The sequence below is a fragment of the Salminus brasiliensis genome, chromosome 18, assembly GCF_030463535.1.
Source record: "Salminus brasiliensis chromosome 18, fSalBra1.hap2, whole genome shotgun sequence".
NCBI classification, from domain to species: domain Eukaryota; kingdom Metazoa; phylum Chordata; class Actinopteri; order Characiformes; family Bryconidae; genus Salminus; species Salminus brasiliensis.
In genome coordinates this window covers 21324578-21337062 of record NC_132895.1, presented here as the reverse complement: position 1 = coordinate 21337062, position 12485 = coordinate 21324578, and the positions used below count along the sequence as shown (strand labels likewise).

Genomic DNA, 12485 nt, shown 5'->3' with positions numbered 1-12485 from the left:
CTATTAGAGAGGGTTTTTTTCAGTTGAGCTCACATAACACATTTAATAACCAGTAAAGCAATAAAAAAGAAGCAACATCCTAAAATCTGCAGGGAAAATATGAGAGGAGACACTCTCTGCAGTTAACGAATTCTTTACTGGTGGCCAAGTGCGACTGTCAAAGCGAAAGAACAAACGGCTCGTTAAAAGTCCACAAAAAGGTGCTTTGGCCATCCATCATGGCTTTATTGCCAAGCCCGTGTCATTTCCAGCCATATTTCTGCTCTCGCTGCTGCTGGGTAGATAAAGAATAGGGTTTCTGACAGTGGACGACAGGCCTATGGCAACAGTGTTTGTGCAACAGCTGATAGAAAAGAGGGACCGAGAATGGGCTGGAGACGGATGGCGGGAGACGGATGGTGAGAGCAAGGGCGGGCAGGCGGGAGGAAGGGAGACAGGGTTGGTGTGTGGAATAGAAATGGAGATATCTAGAGTTGCAGCAGGGAGCCTTTACTGGAAGAGAAAGAGCGCTTTACATGCCTCTTCATGCCGCAGACCATGTTAAGTGCTTTGTTATGATATGTGGTCATACTGGTGAAGCCCCCGGGGGGCTAAATATAGGCGAAGTGTGGAGTTGAAGATGGAAGAGAAGCGAAAGAAGGACCCACAGACGAGTCTCTATGCTGTACACTCGCGCCCAGAGAAGAGAAGGAAGCAGAAAGAGGTGAAGACAGATTTTGCTATAGGTGCTGCTATGCCCTGGAGGCTGTTTTACAAAGCAAGAATTCTCAGTTCATTTAAAGCAACAGTTTGTCAAAGCTAAATAAATCCAATTTATACAATTGTCCTTCTCCCTAACGAGCGGTGAAAGCTTATACAATAGCCTCCAATTAGCATCATGCAAACTGCGCCACTAAATAATCACATACTTGCCTCAAATCTCATGGAGTTTGTCAAGTAGACTTGCTTATGTGGGCTCTGACTCTGCATGGCCTACTGTTGTCTGGAAATCTCACATTTAAAAAAAGGGGAACATTAAATTTTGTTCCCTCACCTCAACTATTGTTCAAAGCTTGAAGTGAAGTCTATCTAACCCTGCGTGGTGCCGTCAGCAATGAAATTGCTCAGCGTTGTTCGGGTAGACTTCAATTGGTCGCTGGTAAGTGTTTCAAGTCAAGAGAGGCTGGATGCAATGGGATTCATTTTTATTTATACATTTTTATGTAATGAAAGCATACACCAGCACTCTGTCTGCACAGAGCTTCATTTATTCACCAGTAGTATAGTCATAGGAAAGGGTTTAGACTCCCCTGTTCAAATGGCACATTTTGTTGATTTTCTGAAAGTGAAAAAAGTTACAATCCTCTCCAGGTAATAAATAAATATGGCTTACGTCATATACTATTTTGAGCACAGTCATTTTATTTATTTGTGTCAACTTATTGCTAATTTAACACATATAAGATGTGCCATAACCTTTGTACATACTACTCAATTTTATGCTGAATATTTTCCACAGTATGTTAAAATCAGCAAATAAATCAGGGCTGTGCTTCCCACTTAGACATCCAACAAAAAAGTCAAATCATGGGGTGCCTAAACTTTAGCATACAACTCTAAATGTTCAATAAATAATGTGCTGTAGACTTTCCTTACATCTAAATGCACATTGCATGACCATACATTTCATTCAAACTTGTTGTCCACCTCTCTTGACTTGAAACATTTACCAGTGACCAATAAAAACGCTTTTTACATCAAGTACGATGTTTTTCAGAGGAAAGTCCAGCACATTTTCCCACGACTCCCTGTCTGCTACTGTCCTCTTAAATTTTCCTCCTCCACTTGAGCGTTCATTAGTGAGGAAAGCTGTAGTTTGCAGTGCTTTGTGGACATGAACAGACTAGTATGCACCTAGACAAGCATTAAAAATCCCTCAGCCTTTAGCCCCTCCAGCTCTGCTTCACCATTCATTATTTACATACATACTTATTTACATACATACTTTAACCTCTGCTTTTTGCTAATCATATAAGTCCTGCTGAGTTCTGCTATGAACAAGATAAGTGGTTCTGCCGCTATCTGGAAGACCTGTTGTTTGGTGTGCAGCAATTACAACGGAGCTTTAATTTATCAGCCTGATTTTAACACCTCAAAAAGGCTATTATAAACTTCTATTACCAGACAATAGCCTCAACAGTTTGTAAAGAAGTCCCTGAAGTTACTGAGTAACACACCTTAGTGTGTAATATGCCTTTCTGCTTTAAGGGGTAATGTAATTAAAATATTTATGAAACGTTACTAACACACTGCTATAGATGTGTAAATCATTGGTTAAAAAACTTGATGTGCGTGTGTTTCGTCCGGAAAAACTCCTGGGCCTTTAGACAGGCTTCACTTGGGGCTTTGAGCAACACCTGCTCACAAGTCTGTTTGTTTTTTCTTCCAGTTAAACGCCAGCTGACCAGAAAAACTGTAGGCCAAACAATTCAACACATTTTAGTAATACTTCATCATGAGTGACCTACATCTGTCTCAGGCAAGCATACGTAGCTTATTATTACAAACAATATTCAAAAACAATGCAGGGCCTCCTTTTGCTCTCAAAACAGCTTCAGTTCTTCAAGGCATGGATTTCATTCCTAGATTTTTTTTTTTTTTTACTTTTTTTACTTTTCTTTGAAATTCTGGTCCATGTTGACTTGATTGCATCATGCAATTCTTGCCGATTTTTCAGGGGCACTTTCATCCTCCGAATCTTCCATTCTACCACATCTCAAAGGTGTTTGGAACTGGATTCACACTAGGAGGAAAGTGCTGAGTGCCAAGAAAACATGCCCCACACTATTCCACCACCTCCACCAGATTGGAGTGTTGACACACGTGGCTGTGTGTATGTGTGAGGGTGGCAATGTCTCTCAAAGCATGAAACTACAGTATGTTAAGGTACATTAATACACACATACTTACTCATTTAGCAAGACCGATAAATTGCCTTAATAGCCTATATGACCAAATAATCTCCTTTCAGTTCAACTTACAACTATGGTGGATAACCGTGGGTCCCTGGTAACCTTTTTGTTTTTGTTTTTTTATAAAAACATGGTCACCCTAGCATTTGGACATTTTAAGGTGATGATCAGCACATATTCAACCAGGTGTGTCTAAACGTCTACAGATACTGCCACTGTAAATAGACGGCTGTGCTAAAAATCCCAGCACTCAGTTATAGAAATTCTCAAACCAGCTTGACCGGCACCAACAATCATGCCACGCTCAAAGTGATGGAAATCACATTTTTGGTTGATGTCAATCTTAACAGAAAATGTTGGTCTGTATCTGCAGAATGTAATGCACTGCACTGCAGCCACATAATTGGCTGATCAGATAATTGGATCAATGAGTAGGGATACAGTTTTTCATTATCTATGCATTTAACAAAACACAAAAATGATGCGCTTAATAACTGATGCTTAATAAGCATCAATAAAATTGAGCCTGATCAATGAAGGTTAATAAGCTTCATTGATCAGCTTTCCCTCTATTACCATGTAAAGGTCTTCGACAGGAACCGAGGCTAACAAGACACAGGGGCTGAGAACACGTTCTCTGATTGTTCATCACTGAGTCACTGCTCATTTGCATAAAGCTGCACAAAAAGATGACCTTGCGCCACCAATGGTCACTACTCCGCTCTCTGAACGACGTCCGCCTGCCTTCGGTCAACGATGGTGTGCATGCAGAGTAATGGGAGAGAAGGTCAGGAACTTACCTACTGGACAAACCTCACTCCTTGGGCTTACGTTGAACAGCTTAACTGAGCACCACTGCTTTGCGAAATACTTCACTGCTTCTCTCAAATAGGACACCCTGACTGGCACATGTACGGCGAGTAGATGATGTATGCAGGGCGACATGCAGCAGCCTTGCCGAGATAGGCAGCCTGTTCTTTGTCTATCTCTGGCTCCGAGAGCTCTCGGGCAGCTGCAACCACTGATCTCCAGCTCACTCCTTCTTTTCCTCTAAGGCTCTTGACAGGCCTCTAGCTAGTGCTGCACAACCACACCGATAGCTCCAGCCTTAGCAACTCCAACAGCGATACAAGGCTTCAAGGCTCTGAAACCCGCTCCACATGGAGGCTTCCTACACGCTGACAGGCTGCACTCGCAGTAGTACTAGCGAGGGAACGCTTCCCTCAACTCATGCCCAATGTTCAGAGAATGACAACACACACAAAATGGTGCAGCTTGCCTCTTTTGCCCCTACACACCTAGAAGAAAAGATGAAGATCCCTGGTGATCCTTTGTGGTTTACGCTGGAGACACTTCACGGAATACAGTGGAAGACTTAATTGGGGCAGCTTGAGAACAATGTCCTGAAGATTAATGTTCATGCAGAGGCTGAACTTCCAAGAAGAACTCGCAAACTGCCTTACGCTGAAATTAAATCTTCTGTCTACATCGATCTTCCAGTCTTTCCCCTTCTGCTCTCGATTGCTCTACCTGTCTTTGGCACAGACAGGGCAGATGATGGACAGAAAGCTGCAGAGAGTGTGCTTGTTCATCTCCTGGGGCAAAGGGGTCATGATGTACCCACTCCGTCTTCTATTTAAGCAGGGTGTGAAGCGTTTTGTGTGTATGAGAGGTACTTAAATCTTCACGGAGCAGAACACGTCTGTGACTTTCTAACCGCCACTCTCACCCCCTCCCCCTCTCCCCTCCAACCCCACCAGCAAGGGATTACCAAATAACCTCTTCTTGCACTCCCCCTAGTCTTTCTTTCTCTCGCTCTCTCTGCAGTTATACAGGCCCACCCGCTCCCAACGGGACGTGGAAGAGTGTGGGAGTCTGACAGGAGCTTTCCCGATCGAGGTTCAAGCTGTCAAACCCCGACTCCTTGCCACCCCCTTCACCACCCCCCTCCTTCATCAGTGCCAAAATCCCTCATTCTGAACAAGCGTCGGCTGCCAGCACAGGAAATGGCACTAAGTAATACCTCTTAAAGCTTGTGAGGCCCGCATTTTTTTCCCCTTTCTACGTGGACTCTTTGTTCCTAATCCTTTGATTCAATTCATTCCTAGTTCTCCTCTTCTACGTACTGGCTACAGGAAAAGGAGACAGAACTGATCAGATCTCTTAGGAGGAGAAGTGCCTTTAGGACGTCTTTAAGAAGCCCGGGATCACAACACTGGTAAAAGTTTCCAGCATACACAGCACTACTAAGGGTACAGACTACGGAGTGAGATCCCCAGAATTAAACACTAAGGCTATGGCCACCAGGGATATACACAGGTACTAGAGTACACGGTTAACCATTTGAAGTGCCGGGATTCAAGCACTAAAATCACTATTTGAGGATTTGTTAGGCTTTTCTCACGGATCAATTTAGAAACTATATAAGCCAGACTGTAATTATGTTTAAACATGACTGTATAATGTGCTGGTTGAACTCATATGTATATGTATATTCATTTCTACTCTGCCCTAACATGAGCATGTTCCAAGGAAGTGTTGACATCGCTCACTGAGGCAGAAATGGTGCAGCGGTAACTATTGTAGCTGATGTTAGATAGAAATGAGTTGCTTTAGAGGGTGTTAGCTAGATGTTAACTACTGTAGTTGTTAGCTAGATGTTAACTACTCTAACTGACATTAGCCAGGCATTAACTACTCTAGCTGATGTTAGGAAAAAGTTAACACCTCTATCTAATGTTCGCTAGATGTTAACTACTCTAAAGTTGGACAGATAACTGCTTTAGCAGGTGTGAGCTAGATGTCAGATACTGTGGCTGATGTTACCTATAAGTTCACTGAATTACACATTAGCCTGATGTTAACTATTTTATCTAACCTTGGCTAGACTTAGGAAGAAGTCAACACCTCTATCTAATGTCAGCTAGATGTTAACTACTCTAATGTTGGACAGATAACTACTCTAGCTGATGTGAGCTGGATGTTAAATACTTTGGCTAATGTTATCTAGATGGTAAATACTGTGGCTGAAGTTAACTTAATTGCACGTTAGCCTGATGTTAACCATTCTATCTAATCTTGGCTAAATGTTAACTACTCTAGCTGACGTTAGCAGGCATTGCATAGAAGTGTTGACATCTTCCTAACATCAGCTAGAGCAAGCTGATGTTAGGAAGAAGTCAACACTTCTATCTAATGTTAGCTACTCTGGTTAGATAACTGCTTTAGCTGATGTGAGCTGGATGTTAGATACTGTGGCTGATGTTATCTAGATGTTAAATACTGTGGACTAAAAATTAACTTAAATTACACGTTAGCCTGATGTTAACTATTCTATCTAATCTAGGCAAGTGTTTACTACTCTAGCTGATGTTAGCTAGATGTTAACTACTCTAATTTGAGCAAAATGGTAACATCTACATCGCAGATCAGCTAGATCATAACTGCTGTAGTTGATGTTAACTCAGATAAACTGCTCTAGCTAGACGTTAACAACTTGATTTAACGTTTGGCAGATGTCCAGATGGCCTCTGGTTAGTAAAGTAAGCTCTTTAGTCCGTCTACAGAGGAAACCATTCTCTAGGCTAATGTTAATAATCACATGTTCAAATGCCTTTCTCTGTGCTACTAAATGGTTGTCTTTTCCCATAACCGAGGACACTGTAAAAAGTCTTACAGTTACACACAAACCTAAATAAGTCAGAATGCACATCCCTAATGGACACACACCAAATTTATTTATGCAGTGCAGCAGCAATAATGCCACAATAGGGCCCTATTGTAAGCAGCAGCTCCATGCCCCACTGTGTTCCAGGAAACCGATATAACGATTCAGCAGTACTGGCCTGAATGAGGTCAGTCAGAGTGAAGAGCTCAGAGTGCATCAACACACATCAGCAATGCAGAGAGGGTGGACACTGCCCCATCACAGAAACAAAGCAATGGACCCCTTTCACACTCCGATGCCATTAAATGGAAATAACGAGAAATCAGGTAAAATCACATCCGGTCAGCCTGCCGGCAGTAATGTGCTTTACATGTTGTCTCGAGGACCTTCCTCATATCTCAAGCAATGATGTGGACCAATTTTATATAACATATTGCTTATTATTTCTGAATACTTGAATTTCTAAGGTTAACCATATATCAATCATGAAATTCAATATTACACAGCCTGTTAGTTAGCATCTTTAGAATCATACAATCTTTATTCAAGGCTATTTTGTAATACTACTGCACAGATTAACTTGTGGATTAATGGATTAACTTGTAAGCAGTGGGTGACAAAAACGCGTAGTCATGGTCATATGCTAAAGATACATCTTCTTATTGATGTTCTATCCTGGCCAATAACATCAGGTCCAAAGCCGTGGGGATGCTCTTGAATAAACAGATTCTCTAACTGTGGTCTTTTCAAAGTTATTCCTAGAGAAACAGCAGGGTACAGTACCACCTCTGAGCATACGTCAACCAGAAGGAGTCAGCAAAGTCCCGCCGGGTGTTCTACCTTGTCAAAGAATGCTGCCTTAATAAAAGAACAGGTGGGATACTTCGATAGGCTAAAAGCAGAAATATGGACAGGACATTTGGACAGCCTAAATCACTGGATTAGGGGGTAAACATGAGCTAATAAAGGTGATAAGAAATATTTTTTTTTTTAATTGAACTTGATTTGCACCGTAGACTTTTGAAACACTTAAGTAATGAATAACAGTACATTGAGTTTGTATAATGCACCCAAGGTAAACATAATGGACAACAAAAAACAAAAAAATATATCATAAGAAATGGTGGATCTGCACATGTGCAGAGCCACTAAATAGCACATATCAATGAGCAGCACAGCGCCACAGAAGACAGATATTTACATGAAAACCGCGACCCTCGACCCTTCAGATTGCCTGGATCCATTTGGACCTCAGCATGCTTGGTTGGATACATGGAAAACCCAGGTAGCTGTTGACACTGAGGAGCACAGCTAAACTGCTTAAAGCTGTATTGCGCTATTTGTTGTGGTTCAACCAAAAACAAAATGACTTGCTAACAGAAAACGACGGAACTGAGAACCCGGAAAGGGGTGAACATTTGTCATTTGTCACCTTTCCTAAGATAACTGATTAGTTAGCAGGAGCTGGTATTTGGGAAGGGCTTGATAACTGCTCAACGACCAGTTCTTTCTACACAGGAAAGATATCAACCTTCTCTAGGGCACTGAGAGCGCATATTTGGGGCTAGTTCATAATTCAATTTTTTATATTCACTTTACCCTGAGATTGTACTTTCTTCTTTTCTGCCACACACCCCATCTTCAAGTCTTTAGTATGATCCATCTTAGTTGGACCTCCATCACTCTCTGTCTGACACCTTTGCAGAGACTTCAGTCTCTATATATCTCACTCCATCATCCTATTCCTGTGTCCCCCATTCAAATTTAATATGGCCTTCGGGCACAAACCATGGCCCACCTTCCTGACAGTGATATGTAATGGTTCAGAATCATACAAGATACTGCATTCCTCTCCGAGAGCAGTGTACCCAGGGAGGGCGGAGAGGGGGGAGGGGGAGCGGACTGAGAGAGCAGGCAAAAGCGTGAGGTGAATGATGACAATAAGCAGCCCAGCCACGGAATCCCTCAAATCCCTGCAGAGTGAAGCGAACACAACTCAAACCTTTGAAGCAGGCGAGACTGCGCCAAAGATAAGAACCATGAGAAGAAATATCCATGCCTGTATTCAATTTCAAATTGCTGTTTATCATGAAGCGTTGAAAGGGTGCTTAAGCTTGATTAACGGACATCTCTCAGTTGTTGAAGTGTCTCTTGGGATTTCTGATGTACAGTACATTGCTATCTTAAACCTAAGCCCTAATCGCTGCTTCTCTAAGAGGGTTTTTTTCCTTACTTGGACTGTTTCAGTGATTCAAGCGGTCTTAGATTGCTGAATGAAGGTTTCTTTGCATATGTGAACTGGTCAAATGGCCTCAGAACTCTCTGAACAGACCCACAAGCAAACCAAAAAGATCACCTTATGAGGTGGTCTCTGTACGATTCAGTGGCGGTTTGTATTGTAGTCTGATTGATTTGGGAATAGTGGGAGGAAAACGTCCCCGTTTCGCTTTATGGTTAAAGAACTTTGAGACTTACCATACAAACACTGCCAGTCTTCCAGAGCCGGGAGAACGGCTCCCTGCGGATTTGTGTGATCTCACAAATACAACAGCAGCAGTATTGTCAATTTACAGCGATATGCCATGTCCAGCAATAGTCCAACTTTTCCAGCAATTCTATCTTCTATAGAAACGCATAGCCTTAGAGTGGCTACTGCAGCAACACACAACATAATGTACTGTATAATAGAATGAAATACAATGTTAAAAGTTCATTTTGATCAAATATCAATCCATGCACTCATAGTAGCTTGTTGGTGCTGTTGGGGTTGATCATCATTAAGACTTTTAACCTAGTTTAGCAAATCAGATCCGTTATATGATACGGATATAAACCTGAACAACACTACCCATAAATCAGTGATACTAAAGGATCTGGTAGATGTGTAGGGATGCCCCAATCCAATCCAGGGGTTTAGTAATAGGGCCCACTGGCAGAGTAGCCTCTCCCCTAGTTGGGCTGGTAACTTGGTTACAGATATCAAAACCTCAGTAAACCCTAAAGATCTGTGAAATGGTAAAATATAAACAGATTATGGTTGACCGTGATAGAGGGCTGTCAGTCATATCATGTTCATTAGGATATTAAGACCATGCCCAGCAGATATTTCTGCATTGTGTTTTTTATTTAAGCTTTGCTGAACACTTCCTTTCACGTAACATCCAAGTTTAGCTATACTCAAGCTGCTTCAATGGGTATTAGTGCCGAGCCGGCAGCAGTAAGAACATTCTCAGAAGGTAAATGAAGAGTTTAGAGTCTGAAGTGTGAACTATTTCAAAGTGGAAGATAAAAACAGACCATAATATCTGAACCTTTATAAAACTATCACTGAAATGCCCTGTTTTAACAGCAGGAGAACTGCAAACCTTCTTCATTTTCAAACCAGCACTGAAGGGGAGCACTGGAAGCTGACTGGTCAGGGAGGAGAGTCAGAATGCATTATAAAATATTAAACACACTATAAAACAGTCTTTTTAAGAAAATCAGTCCGGTTGACCAATCGGCTCATAATAATAGACTCCAATTCAATCAGGGGCAAAATAACTGGATCGGGACATCCTAAGTGGTGTGAACAGAAGGTGGTCGGAGATCTCATAAGTGCTGATGAAGGCTGAGAAGAGATAAGTTAAGTTAAGTGAAAAGTTATGAGTCCAGTTAAGTTCACTTACAATTATGAAAACAAAAATCGCTGAAGTCAGTTGCACCTGGTTCCCTTTCAGGTTCTCTTCAGCAGAGCTGAGTTTGGTTCATTTAAAATGAATAACATGTAAAAAAAAAAAAAAACACACCCATACTCTCCTCTGAAAGTCAGTCACACCTACTTAAACTGTGGCTGTGATCCTCTTCTGCAAACTCTCTGCCAATTTCTCAGAGGCAGATAGCTGGTTGCATGTGTGTGTGTTTGTAGGTCAGCCTACTTTGAAATGCAGTCAGCTACTTAATACAACCCAAATATATTTTTAGATGTGAAACACCTCATGGACCTGGCTTGTAACTTTCTTGCTTTACTCACACACATTTTACAGGACGAAAATTCTCCACAAGGGGGTGTCAGTGACACTGTGTGCTTTGTAGATGTACCCTTGTATCTTTGCTTTTAAATTACATTCAGCTAAAAATCGGTTGGTTATTTCCCCTAGATCTAATCCAGCCCTAATCCTGACCCTTACTTTACAGTCCTAAACCTAACCTTGGTGCAAATCCTAACCCCTGTACTGTTGAGAATCAATGAAACGTTATCCATAGATAGTATATAGGGGGCCATTCTACAGTGGGACACAAAAAAGGTCCAAGCACTAAGCCTATTTTTGCAGAACTGCCATTGGCTGCATATAATAGTCAAAGCACTTCAACAATGGCTAGTTTGGGACCAAAATATATGCTCTTTATTACCTCTGCTATGTTTCATATACCAGCTTCCACATTTCTGGGAAAGCTTTCTACAAGACGTTGGAGTATGTCTGTGGGAACTGTTGCCCATTTATCCAGAGTGTGAGGTCGGGCACTGATGTTGGATGAGATGGCTTGGCTCGCAAACTCCGTTCTAGTGTTCCAGTTCAGCCCAAAGTGTGGGGTTAAGGTCAAGATTCTTCCACATTAAACTCAAGAAACTAGAGAAGCGTGATTGGTCACTCCACAGAACATGTTTCCACCTCTCCAGAGTCCATTGGCAGTGTTTTACACCACTCCATTCGACGCTTGGCATTGTGCTAGGTGATGCAAGGCTTGCATGCAGCTGCTCGGTCATAGAAACCCATGCCATGATGCTCCTGGCACACAGATTGTGTACTGATGGTAACGTCAGAGGAGGTCAGCAGAGAGTTGGCAACCTTTACACACTTTACACCTTGCTCTGTAACTTTACGTGGTCTACGGAGTTGCTGCGATTCCGAAAAGCTTCCACTTTTCAATGATACCACTCACAGTTGATGGTGAAATATCTAGGAGGGAGGAAATTTCACCAACTGATTGGTTGCAACGGTGGCCTCCTATTACAGTGCCACGCTGGAGTTCAGTGAGCTCTTTAGAATCACCCATTCTTTCACTGATGTGTGTAAAGACAGACTGCCTGACGGCTAGGTGCTTAATCTTACACACCTGTGGCAGTGGGACTGAGACACCTGAACTAAATGATTAAGAGATGTGTCCCAATAGTTTTGCCCATACAGTTTAGCTGTTGTTTGAGCAATCCATGATTTCAGTTTTCAGATGTAACGACAGTTAGCAAAGTTACATGACTGCAAAATTAGAATTAGAATTCCCAATCACAAACTTCCATAAGCTGTGAGTCAAAGGTGGCGTGGAAGACAGCAAGAGCATCCCCTTCCTGGTATTCACACGGCTCACCATCTTGGTCATAATACTTCCAACTCCATGAATGGTTTGCTGACCCTACCCATCGTAGCTGCCTGGGCTTATTTTCAATGCTGTAAGCCACATCAGTCACATTGTTCTGATGCACCATTGCATATGTGGATCTGCCTCTATGCGTGTACCCCTTCAGTGTCTTTCTGCTCAGAATTCTCCCATTTATTCCTCAATTAGCCTTTGATTCAGTTTCTGAAGCAGATGGCAAAATCCGGTAACATATAGTAACACATAGCAACGTCATATAAATGCTTGTCACTATGGTTACGCTCCGCATCCTTTGTTATGCAGGACAGGTGAGATAAGCACGGTGTGGAAAAAAGACCAGGACTCAGAATTTAAACCAGCAGTTCCTCCCCCTGATTTAGTCCAATAATTTTTTTTGGGTCGGCTGCTTTTAGGACTCCACGACAGCTTACAGGAGCTGCATAGCATAACCTGCCATAGCATAGCATGTAACTATTCCTGTGTCATACTGGAGAGTGTTGCTGTCCTCTCAG

General features: G+C 42.1%; 1 protein-coding gene across 2 annotated transcripts in view; it reads right to left on the bottom strand.

Annotated features, from left to right (window-relative positions):
- Positions 1–12485, bottom strand: part of pcxa (pyruvate carboxylase a) — a 188635-nt gene that overhangs the window by 53967 nt on the left and 122183 nt on the right. The window lies entirely within an intron of this gene.